The sequence below is a fragment of the Tauraco erythrolophus genome, chromosome 2 (genome assembly GCF_009769465.1).
Source record: "Tauraco erythrolophus isolate bTauEry1 chromosome 2, bTauEry1.pri, whole genome shotgun sequence".
Classification (NCBI taxonomy): domain Eukaryota; kingdom Metazoa; phylum Chordata; class Aves; order Musophagiformes; family Musophagidae; genus Tauraco; species Tauraco erythrolophus.
Genome location: NC_141466.1, coordinates 23,599,365 through 23,613,951, shown reverse-complemented (window position 1 = coordinate 23,613,951; position 14,587 = coordinate 23,599,365).

Below are 14,587 nucleotides of genomic sequence, written 5' to 3'. Positions count from 1 at the left end.
AAAGTGGCTCTGTTTTCCAAGTCAGTCCTCCCCAAGTAACGCCTCCAACATCAGTAACACCTTCATACCATGGCTTGTGGGAGAGAAGGGAAGGTAATTAAAATCCATCGTTGCAGTGTAATCAGGTGTGTAGCTATATATGACCAGAGGAAAGAACTTAAAGGATATAAATTTGACTGCAGATGCAGAAGAAGAAAAATTAAAAAAAAAAAAGAAAGAAAGAAGAGACTGAAAGGGTACAAGACAGAAGAAAAGTCAGTGTAGGGAACAGAATAAAACAGAGAAAGCAAGCAAGGCTAGACTACATAATGGAGATTAAAAGGTTAAAAGTTGCCAAATCTTTCTTGGTCTCTGCACATGCATAATCCTTCAAACCTCTCCAAAATGCTTCTCTCCTCCTAATTCTAATAATCATTGTGCTGACAGTTCCTGTTTTCATCCATCTTTAGTAAGTCAACAATCTCCTTAAATAACGTCAGAGTCTTATCTCACACTACTATAGCTGCTATGCTAAAAGAGAATGGAGTATTGTTGCATTTTGATTGAGTCATTCTTACTTTACAATGGCTCAGTTTTTCTCTCTGAGCATAAGCCATAGATGATGGAAACCATGTTAATTGCCTAAGTCCAATTTAAAGTCAGGCCATCAGCTGTGGGGAAAAGTTTTTAGAGCTATCATAAGAAATTTTTATGAAGTATTAATGGACATTAAAATAAAAGTGAGTAAACTTTGCTTAGTTTCTATTCGCTTACTCTGAAATCCGCACTTAGAATACTATTGCTTCTAGCTTACTGCAAGTGTTTGTGTTTTTTCATATTATTGTACACAAAAGTGAATTACAGGTAAGCTTATTCCAGTTTATTTACATTTATTCCCATTATGTAGCAAAATCAGAATCTGTATTTTTGACAATATATAATAAATAATAATTTCCCTAATATTGAAACTCTTGTTGCCATTCAAGCCACAAAACCAATCAGTTTCTGAAATACGTATTTGAGGTGCATTTCTTCTGACTGTTATTTTACTTTGATTAGCTCTGTGCCTTTCATTCTACTTCTCTGCATGCAAGACACAGTTGAGTAATGACCAAAGTGTTTTACTCCATAGTCATCAATAAAATTTTTAGAATTGTCTTTCTAAATTTTTCCTGTGAAAATTTCTTTGTCCTCATTAAAATGTTTGGCTACACAAAACAGTTAACATTTCATTTTTAGAAAGTGTCGCCTCTTATATCCTTATTCAGATACCTAAGGAAGTAATCTTATTTTTCGTACATGCTGAGAACTCATTAAATAGGAGTAGATAGAATCTACTAGAAGTAGATAGCAGCTCAGCATGTTGGAAAACAGTAAACCACTACTTAGGAATCTTTATAGCCATTTAAGTTTGCTTTTACCATTCAGCTTTACCTAAGGAAAAAATCACATAGGGCACTGGACTAAGTAGAGAATAGGTGGTCTTATTTATGAGTTCTTTGTTTAATATTTGTGACTTGGTAAACATTTTTTGCCATTGATATAGTGATTGTAAAATGGATCCAGAATCAACGTTTCTGTTTCATTCAAGAAATACTACCAACATGATATTCTGTGATAGAGCTATGTAATATTTACACTACTATGCTGAAGATTTCTAGAGGCATATTGTTTCATCATATAAAACACCTGCATGGGCTATGCAGCTCAAAGAGAACAGACCCTGAGTTTTACTGTTGAGGTAAAATCAAAACAACTCGTTTCTTTGAAAATTAGGATATAAATAGCAACCCATCCTGCACCTTTGAAGCGTATGAAGTCAAGTAGGCATAACCATATTCTAACTATTCTTGGCTAGGGGATGAAAAAAATCATGATTTATCGAACACAATATTGAGTCTCAGGTAAAAAAGGAGCTTTTTACTTAAGACATAGCAACTTAGCCTTAGAAGTCAGCCTTACATTCAGTTGTTTTGATTCCCTTTATTTACTGAGCACAAACTTTTCCCTGTCCCAGCCGTCTTTAATAAACAAGAATATTTAATCAGCTCAATTACATTTCAGGAATCTGTGGCAGTGTATTTCCGAGTTTCATTATTGGTATGTACACAACGTGGAACTTAGGAATTATTTTTATTATTCAGGAAGTGATGTTATTCTGTAGAGATTAAGCGATAAAAAGTACAGACCACTATGGAGTACAGAAATTGTTCTGAATGATTCTTGCAATTGTGAAATATCAAGGACAGTTCTCTTTGAACACAAATACATAAAGATATTCAAGACAGAATATTTCTGTGTGAAAATAATAAAAACAATAACTTCTGTTCAGAATATATCTCTCTCAATGGCAGAAGAAAGGCAAAGCAATTTGTTTCATTAGCCCACTTGTCCTCCCCTATTTGATCCCATTCTTCTCTCTTGTTTCAGAGTTAAACTGCTGCTAAAGTTGTTCTGTATTTTGCAAGGAATCATTAGCTATCAAGGCTAAGAACAAGGATGTACTGTAACTAGGACAGTCATCTGGGATACAGTTAGTTTTTCTTGTAAAGAAGGGTCTATAATTGATTTCGGTCAAAACACATTAACTACTTTTGCAGCTGAAACTATATATAAATTGCAGGACATTGCAGGACAGTGTCCTGAAGCGTTAAATTAAAAAATTAAAAAAACAAACCAAACCAAACCAAACCAAACCAAAACAAAAGAACCACCTCATGCACACAACCATAAACATCCCCCATGCCTTCTCTGCAGTTCAGCACCAGTTTCAATATCTATATTTAATATGAATTAGGAACACATTCGAGAAATGTTAATTTCAACAGAAGGGCTCAAAAAGTGCTACATCATGGCTAAAAGGAAAAAGGAATTACTGTCAAGAATGAAGTGTTCAATTCTCAGAACAAAGCACCATTTTAGAAAAATATCTGTATTTGATACTTCCTAACCATCCATGACCTCACTGCTTGTCCTAGTTTTAGCTGGGACAGAGTTAGCTCTTCTTTTTAGCAGCTAGAAGAGCTCCATGTTTTGGTTTTACTCAGAGGCTTGCTCTGAGAAGAATGTTGATAGCGCACTGATGTTTGTAGTTGGCACTGGGGTCTCAAGGACTTTTCAGCTTGCCGTGCTCTTGCCAGTGTGCAGGAGCACAACAGGATAAGGGGGGAGCATAGCTGGGACAGGGTGTCCACGATTCCCCTTTTCAATTTTTGGTGGAACTTAAGATTGAGGCCAAACTGGCCAATTAGTATTCCATATCATGCAGCGTCATGCCCAGTATAAAAGTGAGGGTCAGCCGGAAAGAAGGGCTTTTGCCCTTCCGGGACTGTCACTTTCGGACTCTAAGAATACCTTCTCTCTCTCTCTCTCTCTCTATTTTGGGGTCTCCCGTTCATCCAGGATTGCGGTATCGGGATTTATCTGTTTCGGGATCATTAGTTCGGGAAGAGACAGGCCTCAGTCAAGGGGTGGTGAGCAATTACACTGTACATCACTCGTTTAATTATCCTTGTACATATCCGTACGTATATATATTGGTAGCGGTAGTAGTAAATTGTTCTTAACCCACAGGTCTCTTTTATTTTTCTTCTTTGATTCTCTCCCTCATCCCTGGGGGTGGGGGAGTGAGCGACTGTGTAGGGTTTGGTTGCCAAAGCAGCCTAACCCACGACACTGCTGAACTCAGGTGCTTGCATTTCCTAGACCTCCTCATCTGTTGCTGAATGTCATGAACATCAGTCAGGCCCAGGCTTCCTCCTGTGTGGCCACTGAAGTCCAGTCCAGTGCACTCTACGACCTGAAGATCTCTGTCTAATAGAAAAAATAGTCACAGATTTATTAAGTTTTGATGGAAGCATTGTAGGCATGAAGAGGATAATGTTTCTGCTATGAAAAGTAATTGGACAGTAATAACAGATTAAATAGAAGTAAGAAAATTAGAAAGATCAAAACTCTAAAATGGAGTGGAACTTGGTGAATTAAATACAAAATATATATACATTTGGACACTTACTATGTATTTTTCATATTTTTCTTCTTATTTGCCTTTTCAGTTTAAACTGTAAATCATCAAGCATGAAGGACTTTTATAGCAGCTGGCTTCCCATGTACTTATATATAGATGTATTTTGTATTTGCCCAGCTAAAGATATGCAGTAAAAATGTAAAATGATGTAAATACTCCATATAAAATACAAAGGACTGGTTTTATTTTTTCTTTAAGTTCCTTGGACAATTTTAGGCAGGTTTCTCTCCACATATGGCAAGAGGGAATTCATGGAAGAGTATTCAAAAAATAAAGATTTCTTGCATACACAATTGGCTTTTTCTGTAATGCTTATCAAACGGTAAATGCTGAATGAATATTTAAAAGCTAGACTTTCCCTTTCAGAAACCTCATCTTTTCCTATTTTGCTACCTATTGCAGATATATATTTGACATGTATAAACAAGCCAAGAAAAGCAGCAATTATAAGAAAGGGTTTGAATGGTAGTCATTCATTTGTCAAACATGCTTGTATTTAGTTTTCACTCATGAGGAGCCCACAATGTAAGTATCTGCCACTGGGAGACAAGTTACATAAGAAGCCTTTTCAAGGAATATGCATATTGTTTATTCTCATTTGATGAAATAGATGGAACTAGATGATCTTTGAGGTCCCTTCCAACCCTAACCATTCTATAATTCTATGATTCTATGATTTTAATAAAAAAACCAACATGGTGTGTTCTCTTTATAAATAAAAAGTTCGGTTCTTATATGAATTTCTGCTGTAATACAGAGCTTTAGTCAATTATTTAAACCTTCAAAACAAGACAGATATTGTGGTTTACCCCAGACGGCAGCTAAGTTACCATGCAGCTGCTTGGTCCTTCCCCTTGGTGGGGTGGAGAGGAGAAAAAGGTAACAAAAGGCCTGAGGGTTGAGATAAGAACAGGGAGGGATCGCCCACCAACAGCTGCCCCTGGAAAAACTAACTCGACTTGGGGACAAATCAGTTTAATTCTTTACTAGTTCATTCAGAGAGGATAATGAGAAAAAAAGCCAGATCTCAAAAACCTTTCCCCACCCCTCCCTTTTTCCTGGATCTACCTTCTCCTGAAAGGGTACTGGGAACGAGGGATTTGAAGGTCAGTTCATCACAAGTACTTTCTGCCACTCCTTCCTTAAAGGTGGAGGACTCCTTACACTCTTTCCCTACTCCAACGTGGAGCCATCCTCACGGAAAAATAGTCCACAAACCTCTCCAACGTGACTCCTTCCTGCAGGAGTCAATTCTTACCCATCAGATCGCTTCAGTGTGGGCTTTTCCCACCAAGTCCTGGCATCTTAGGGTGCAGCCATCTGCTCCTGTGTGGAGTCCCTTCCCGCGGTCTGCAGATGCATCTCTGCTTCATTGTCAATCTCCAGCAGTGTGGGGAGTCCTTCCCACAGAGGCAGTCCTCTACGAACTCGTTTAGGTGTAGGTATCTCTGCTCCGGCAGGGAGTAATCCATGGGCTGTGGGTGGATCTCTGCTCCACCGTTAATCTCCATGGGCTGCAGGGGGACAGTCTGCCATCTCACCATCGGCTGCAGGGGAATCTCAGCTCCGACACACCTCCTCCCTCTCCATCTTCACTGACTTTAGTGTCTGTGTAGTCATTTCTCTCAGCTCTCAGTTCTCTCTGCATCTGCTCAGGGCCTGACCGGCCTGACGAACCTTGGCATTCCCAGCAGGATCAACTCCACCCAGCAGGCACCTCAGGAGCAGGGCACTGCAGAGCTCTCCAAGCCAGACCACCACGGCCATCTCCAGTTGAGTGGCGGTGGCTCAGCATGGGCAGCCGTCCACCCAGGAGACCAGGGAGGGGCCAGCTCCTTCACCTCCCCCTTCCCTTCACTGCAGGTCCTGCATGGCTTGAGTTCCTTTGTCCTCTTCTTAAATAGGGCATTCGCAGAGGCACTGACTGGCTCAGCCCTGGCCCGGTGGAGGGGGAGTTCTACATGACCAGAGACCGGTCCGACCAGTTTTGGACCCTGGGAAGCTTCTCACATCTCCTTACAGGGACTATCTCTGCAGCCTCTCCCCTGCTACCAAAACTCCATCACATAAACCCAGAACATTTTGGAGGAGCGATTAAGGCTGATACTTCTTTACCTGATGATGTACAATCACTGGACAGCAGAAATTATCAGGTCAGTGAGTATATTAATTTTTAACCTGTTAGCCTGGCTGCTCAAAATCGTTTACTGTATCTACTAGGTAATAAATAATTGTGTGCTTATGAGTTGTACACAGAGAAAGCATTACAGGGCTGTTCATTATCCACTGAAAGCTTAATACCACTGCCTTAATATTCACTGAATGGTTGGTTTGTATTGCCTAATTCTATCTCAATGTAATTGAAATTTTAATTATCTATTATTGTACAATTATTAATTTAAAATAATAATAATAATTATCATTATTATATTGTTCTTATCTCAACCCATGAGTCTCCTTCCCTTTTTCTGCTTTAATTCTCTTCCTCATTCCCTGGGGGTGGGGGAGGGTGAGTGAGCAGCTGTGACATTTAGTTGCCGTATGGGCTAGACCGTAACAACAGCCATTTAATGTGAGGCAAGATGAGTAATACCTTGGGAGCACTGGAAATGTGGATGAATCATGGAATCAGGAAGTTTGGCATCAGGCATGATTTCTAACCTAAGCTACTCCGACAGTGTAACTGCTGTCCTTGTCCTTCAATGACAGCAGAAGAACACAAGAGCGTTTGACTGTTGGTAGCAATATCATTAGAACATGAAAATCTTCAGCTACAGATTCCTCAAAACTGGGATTTTATTATGCTCTTAAAGTTCTAAACACCTTATTCTCTAATAAACTATTCTGTAATAAAAAAATTATAGATAAATTTATGTGTATATATAATATCCCTCTTTCAAAAACTCATGCACACAGACTGCTAAAAGTAATCAAAATGAAAGTTCCCACTTTCTCTTAATTTTAGCAAAATACAACAACAGTTCACCAGGAGTCTCTAATTATATAACACAATATGGCTTTAGAAAACAGTGTTTCATATTCTTAGTCCACAATTCTAAGACAGTTAATCAAATATAATTTAATAGCTTTTCTAAGTGAAGAAATATTTTTTAAAAAAATTCTAATGAAGTTGCCTGCTTTTTATTTTCTAACCAAACAGATTTGCAGCCTACATGAAGGAGCTACCAGAAGAAGAAAGTAATTATCAAAATTATTATAGGAACATTGAGAAGTATAGTAGAGTGTTTAAAGGGATGTTATTGAATTCTTCCACTTCAGCTGCTCCTTGGAACAATATCACAGATATACTACCATTAAAGCTTCGGATAAAAACTTGTTTAAATATTTCCTATATTTGTATCAGACTTTTTTTTATACCTAATTTTTCTTTTTCTGTGAATATGAAACTAGCTGGTTGAGAGGTAAATGTTTTTGACAGAAAATGAAAAATGCATTCTTTTAATTTCTTCTGCATTTTTTAAAAGCATAGATTATATTTCAGCTCTATTGTGGTTTAACCCCAGCCAGCAGCAAAGCACCACACAGCTGCTCACTCACTCCCCTCATGGAAGGACAGAGGAGAGAATCAGAAGGATAAAAATGAGAAAAATCATGGCTTGAGATAGAGACAGTTTAATAGGTAAAGCAAAAACTATGTGCACAAGCAAAACAAACTACGGAATTCATTCATTACTTCCCATTGGCAGGCGGACGTTCAGCCATCTCCAGAAAAAGAGGGCTTCATCATGAGTAATGGTTGCTTGGGAAGATAAACACCATAATCCTGAACATCCCTCTTTCCTCCCTCTTACCTCAGCTTTTATTCCTGAGCATAACATCATATGGTATAGGATATCCCTTTAGTCAGTTGGGGTCAGCTATTGGCTATGTCCACTGCCAACTTCTTGTGCACCCCAGCCTACTCACTGGTGGGGCAGCATGAGAAGCAGAAAAGGCCTTGATGCTGTGTAAGCACTGCTCAGAAATAACTAACACATTGGTGCGTTATCAACACAGTTTTGGTCACAAATCCAAAACAGCACTGTATGAGACCTCACCTGGAATACTGCATTCAGCTCTGGAGTCTCCAACACAAGAAGGACATGGAGCTGCTGAAGTGGGTCCAGAGGAGGGCCACGAAGATGATCCAAGGGCTGGAGCACCTCTGCTATGAAGACAGGTTGAGAGAGTTGGGGCTGTTCAGCCTGGAAAAGGCTCCGGGGTGATCTTATAGCAGTCTTCCAGTACTTAAAGGGGGCCTACAGGAAAGTTGGAGAAGAACATTTTACAAAGGTACGTAGTGATAAGACAAGGGGAAATGTCTTTTTTTACAATGAGGGTGGTGAAACACTGGAACAAGTTGCCCAGAGAAGTTGTGACTGCCCCATCCCTGGAAGTGTTCAAGGCCAGGTTGGATAAGGCTTTGAGCAACCTGGTGCAGTGGAGGGTGTCCCTGCCCACGGCAGGGGGTTTGAAACTAAATGATCTTTGAGGTCCCTTTCAACCTTGTCCATTCTATGATTCTATGATTCTACTACGAAGAAAATTAACTCCATTCCAGTCAAAAGCAATACAAACTCCTATAAGAAAAGAATGCTCCTTTAAACTTCAGACTTATATTAAGTTTTGTTTACACTTAATTTTCACAAATGCTTTTGTTGATTAGACAGGTTTTCTTTTGAAATATTGGTGCCCTCTAAGATTAGTAAATATTCTTAAAAATACTGAAAAGAATCTATTTATGTTTTGCCAACTGATATCCTATGATAAAGTTAAAAAAAAAAAAAAGCTTTTCATGTAATTCTAATTAAAAAAAGGAACTATTGTAACAAAACACTAGCTTTATAGAAAATGTTTTAGTTTGTTGCTTTGTTTGGTTTGGTTTATTTTGACATCCTGATCAGAACTTATTTGAGCTCAGTGTTGTTCTCAGCAGAAATGGTTTGGATGTCTACTCTAGGGTGTAGAATTAGCTGCTTCTTCTGAACCCGCTTTTGTAATATGCTGTTGGATTTCTGACTAAAGCTGCAGCCTTTGAGATAGGATAATGAAATTGGCTACTCTCTGTTATTTCTTCCCTTGTGCAGGCTTAGTCTGTAATTATGAAAACATGATTCAGGCAAGCAGAAGTCAGTAGAACACGTAAGTATTATTTTCAGTAGTTTTGCATATGTACTGAAATATTTATTTTCTCAGAACATGCTATTCATATAAAATGATGACACCAAATATACCATCTGGTTTGCTGATATTTGTCTTTATCTGTTAAATTTTTCTGATTTTATTTTAAAAATGTAATCAAGCAGAAATTAAAAGTTGCCGGCCCCATACTTCCAGCCATCTTTTTTTGTTTATTTTAAAATAATTCCACTAGTAAACCTAGAATTTTTTTTTCTTTTCATCATGCTGTAAAGGTTCAAAAGCACCTATGATGCCAAAGAGCTTAAGATCCATTAGCAACTATCTTCCAAAATGGTCTGAAACCTTATTACAGAGAATGAAATGGTAGGAGCAAATGGAAGATCAAGGATAGTCCTTGCAGAGATCCCAGGTATCTTGGAAATATGGAAGCAGGAGACTTCTGGCTGAAATAATCTTATTTCTTATTAGTACATGCCTCTTTGTGCATGTAAATTATTGTAGGGATACTTACATGGCTCATCTTTGGTGAAAGGGCTTGGATACTGCAGCTGTTAAGATGAGAATATCAGTGCAGCCAGTGTGTGTCTAAGGAGGCATTGACGAAAAACTGTCATGTTAAAGAGGATGTCCATCAACTGGATTAAAGAGTAACCAGGGAATTACAAAAGGATTTTTAAACACAGCATAATTCTGAAAAGTATAGAAGGAACATGAAGATTTATGCCTGGAGGAGTGACAGAACAGGTAACAAAGCAGGGTCCCCAGGGTGGACCCAAACTCCTTTGAAGGCCAGGCAGAGCAGACTTATGCATCTGTGTGTAACCCACTTGGCCTTTGAGGGAGGTACGTATGAACTCAAATGTGGGGCAGGATGGGCACTTCTGGAGATTAGTTATAGAAGGCTGTTTAGGTGTTTCTTGTCATATAAATTATCATTTTTTTAAGTGTCTAGTACTGTGAGTTATTTGATAAATTAATGAACAACTTCAATCTATTTCAATTAATTTCAAATTAAAATCTTTAGCTACTTTTGGTAAGAATACAGACTAAAAAACCATTGAACTCATTAGATACAAAGTAATAACTCCTCATATGACATTTAATAAAAATTGTTTATGGGAGAATCTATCAAACTTGAATCAGTATTATTTTAATAGTCCGGAAAATAGATTATATGAACTGAAAATGTACAAGTGGGCTAGAATCAGTTTATTCCCTGATTGTAGTGGTTACCAGCACATGTAACATCCATAATACTTGCTACTAGAGGCACCACTATGACACCACTTATATTAAGAAAATAAAATAATCAAGATCATAACCACTTCACAATAAGTAATATAACACTAATCTGTTATACTCTATTTCTACTATTTTAAAGTTTCCTGTCACAGGTGTCCAAGCATGGGTATAAGGGTAACACAGAGCTTTGGTTGTCGCCAAACAACAGCATAAACTGGATGCACAGGCAACAACGGACATGAGAGGAGAGGAGCTCACAGTACCTTGTTTTTCCTCTGTCTCATCTCCTGCTCCATTGCTGTTCTCACAGGAAACTTCTGGACACATGTAGATTATTAAACTTAACACTTCCAGGACATAATCCCTAGCCTAAAACATAGCTGTCACAGGCTGAATGTGTCTATACTCTTAAAAAGCTTTAGCATCCATGACAGTGTCCACATGAAAAATACTGGTATGGAAGGATGTCTGCCCCATACCAGACTCCCATATTCTTCTTGGAAGAATACTAGTTGTCCTGACCCAATGCTGTGCTGGAGATCATTCTAACATTTAAAATATAGACAATTTTTTAAATTCCAGTATCCTTGCCTGTGACCTGACATTGTTTAATTTACATATGTACAGCCAAGATCCTGAAGAGTATAATTTTTTTTTCCAGCTCCAATAGAAACTGGAGATTAAGATGCCGTGTTACATAGGATTTGATTACTCCTATCTGCACTCCTCAGATGTTTCAAGCCAGGGGCATGCTCTCCCTCCTTTCATTGCTGGCAGAGTTCCTTAATAGTTCTGTGGGTTTTGCCATTGCACAGCTTCAATGATAAGAGGGAACTCTGTTCCTGTTCCTGGTCTCTTTGGGAATGCATCCCACCTTCCCTGCTTCTCTCGTTGTTCACAGCTCCATTTCAACTTGTAAATCTCTGTTAAAGAACAATCCTTGTTCTGAGATGTCTGTAAAGCTATAAGAGTGAAAAATATGCACTTAACTATGAGGTTATAATTTTAGAATTTGCAAGTTCACAAAGGTTAGTAGTAAAATTTGGGAAGTCACAAGTTTGGCTTAGGTAATATCACGTCCCAAATACCTGCCCATGACCATGTCACAACCCAATTAAGCGTTCACACATATAGTGGCAGGAAGGAGGGAGAGGTGATTCAGACTCACTGATCCGCTCTGCGTAGATTAAGGTGAGAACCCACTTAGAGTCTGTGGGCAAACAAAGACCTTTATTCCATAGTTAGGTTCATTGATAAATAATTGGATAGCAGAAATACTTATTGCTTGCTATGTGTGCGGGGTTTTATACCTTGTGTTACTTAGTAAAGAAAAAAGGCAAAAGCAGGGGGGAGGTAGAGGCTGATCACTGGTCTGGGTTCCAGCATTAGTCCAGCCAACAGGGGTCTCTGGTGTGTAGGAGTGCTCCTTCAGAAGTCCCTGCGAAAGGACACATGCCTCCCTCTTTTTTTGGTCCATCTTTCACAACCACCTGCCCCTCTGCTCAGGTGGCAGTTTAGCTTCCAGGTTGAGCTCAGAGCATTTTGCTTTTGCACCTTGTGAGTGTTTGAGATGTTCCTTGGAAAGCCTCAGGAAATCTTCATCCCCTGTTCCCTTGTTGAGTTTTTGGCTCCTGCCATTGTCCGCACCCTTCTGCGCAAACAGTTTTTTGTTCTAGGTGTCACAATAGCCTTGGTGTTAGATTGTGACAGTTCTTCCAGTTGATTTCCTACAGGTGGTCATCCTTTTCTATCAGCGTTTGGGTTTTAAAAGACTAACAATATCCTCTGCATCTATATAGTAAAAAAAAAAAAATTATGTCTAATGTGATTATAATGAGAGCAGAAATTTTATTCTGAGATAAACTTCCCAAAACTCAGTTCAGAGTTGAATTATCAATATCAAAACACGACTGGCAAGTTGTAAACATCTGTTCACAAACCAGGAATGTTATCTTTGCGTCATTAAGGGAATATATAAATAAAGGTCTCATTTGAATTAATATTTCAAGTTTCTTATTAACCTAAAAAATTTAAAATCAGGGTTAGAATTAAAACTGTCATGTAAAGCTGAGGCAGTGTTTATGCAGCATCTTACAATTTTAGGTGTGCTTTACTTCTGAAAACCTGCTCTTCGCCTGTTACGGTGGTGTACTATGTGTCTAAGCTCATATTTATTGGACAGTAGAGAACAGAAAAATTCTTACCTGCTTTCCTAGTTTAGATGATGTTAATGACCTCTGAAGAGGTGGCTGCCTCACAGTTTACCAAGACATGAAGTCCAAAGAGAATAATCAATAGAAAGGAAAGACATGTGGTAGGGAAAAGGAAAGGACTTACAAAATTTTTCAGTGGCTTCTGCTTTAGTGTGGACTCTGGAAGAACAATTGTCTGTTAAAAAAAAAATGTTCATTTAATCAGGCACTGAGCATTTTTATTGATAAATACATTTGAAAAACTGTATCTGTTAAAACAATGTATAATTATTTTCTTTCTTAAGCTAGTACGGGGACATCTTTCCATAATTTTATCTCTGTGTTACTCCTTTTCCAGAATTAAAATGTTACCAAAATTTAAAACACAGGAAAAGGAGGGGAAAAAAAAATGAAAAGAAGAGATAGATACAGCTATCTAATGAATAATCTGATTTTAATATTTCTGCAGAGTTTTAACTGATACATCTACCAGACTGATCTACAGTTAGAAAGACCATAAGTATCTAATTCCCAGCATCAGCTGTGAATCCTGGCTTACACTTTCATCAATAACAACACAGATGATCAAATTACTTCTGTTGATGATCAGAAAATCCTGCTTGTCTAGTATGAACAGTTGATGGATGTTAACAGTTACACACACTGTCATTGTCAATATTTTTGAACAATAAGACCTATCATATGAAGATAAAACAAATCTCATAGTAATCAGAAACATTCACTGTAGCATAGTTTTTAACTATTCTCTAGCAGCCTGATGAAAGGAGTTTCAGAAAGGATTTGCTATTTGCTATTTTCAAATTTGAATGAAAGTTTTTTGATGTTTTCCCAAAAGAAGATTAAGATGGAAGAACACTTAATTAACAGCTTATTTTATTAATTCAAAAATTTATTGGTACATTCTTTTTTGCTAGTAAATAGTTTTGGGTTTTTTGTTTTGTTTAGTTGGGGGTTTTGTTTGGTTTAGGCTTTTTTGTTTTGTGGTTTGTTTGTTATTTTTTTGTTTTAAATACAAGTTATTCTGTTATAAAAGATAAAGATCTTATTCAGTTTGGTTTTCTGAGGTAAAGAGTAGGTCCACATTTCCCTAGTGTCTTGGGCAAGTTGGAAATACCCTGTTTTTTGAAATGTACTTACACTGGTCCTTTAGGTTTTGACCAATCAGTTCCTTGATTTGCAATCTATGATTTTCAGAGTACTTACAGCTTTTGTTTATATATGTTTCCTTGTCGTGGGTTAGGCCGATCCAGCAACTAAACCCCACGCAGCTGTCCCACTCCAGTAAAACGGAGAGGAGAAAAATGCAATAAAAGAGCTGAGGATCGAGACAGGAACAGAGGAGCACCCACCAACCACGGTCCCGGGCAAAAGAGGCTGTTTTCTTAAAGCAAAACTATTTATTAACAGCTAACTACAAAGAGAAAAGCAAACAAAAACGGTTACTTGAGAGGATAACAAGAAAACAAGGCCAGGTCTTAAAAACAACACCACTCCCCCCCTCTTTGCCTCTTCTTCCCGGCTCTAGGCTCTACCTCCTCCCCCCAGCAGCTTAGGGGGCAGGGAACGGGGGAGTGCAGGTCAGTTCATTCCAAGTTGTTACTGCCGCTTCTCTTAAAGGAAAAGGAGTCCTTACACCATTGTCCCTTGCTCCAGTGGATCCCCTACTCACGGCGAAAGCGTGAATCCTGCCCGCTAGGAGGCAAATCCTTACCCCATCGGATTTGCCCCAAGTGCGGGCTTTACCAGCCCTGGACCTTTAAGGAGCTGTAGCCACTCGCTCTGGCGTGGGTCATCATACAGACTTTAAATGCGTTCCGGCGTGGGTCGTCAGATTGACCTGAAATGCGTCTCTGTACAGACTTGGATGTGTAAATGCGCCTCGACCTGTGCCCATGATTCACAACAGTCTCAGGCTCAGGCATCTCCTTTAACGAAACACCTCCCCATCGGCGGGGGTCATCCCACGGACTCTAGATGCGTACCT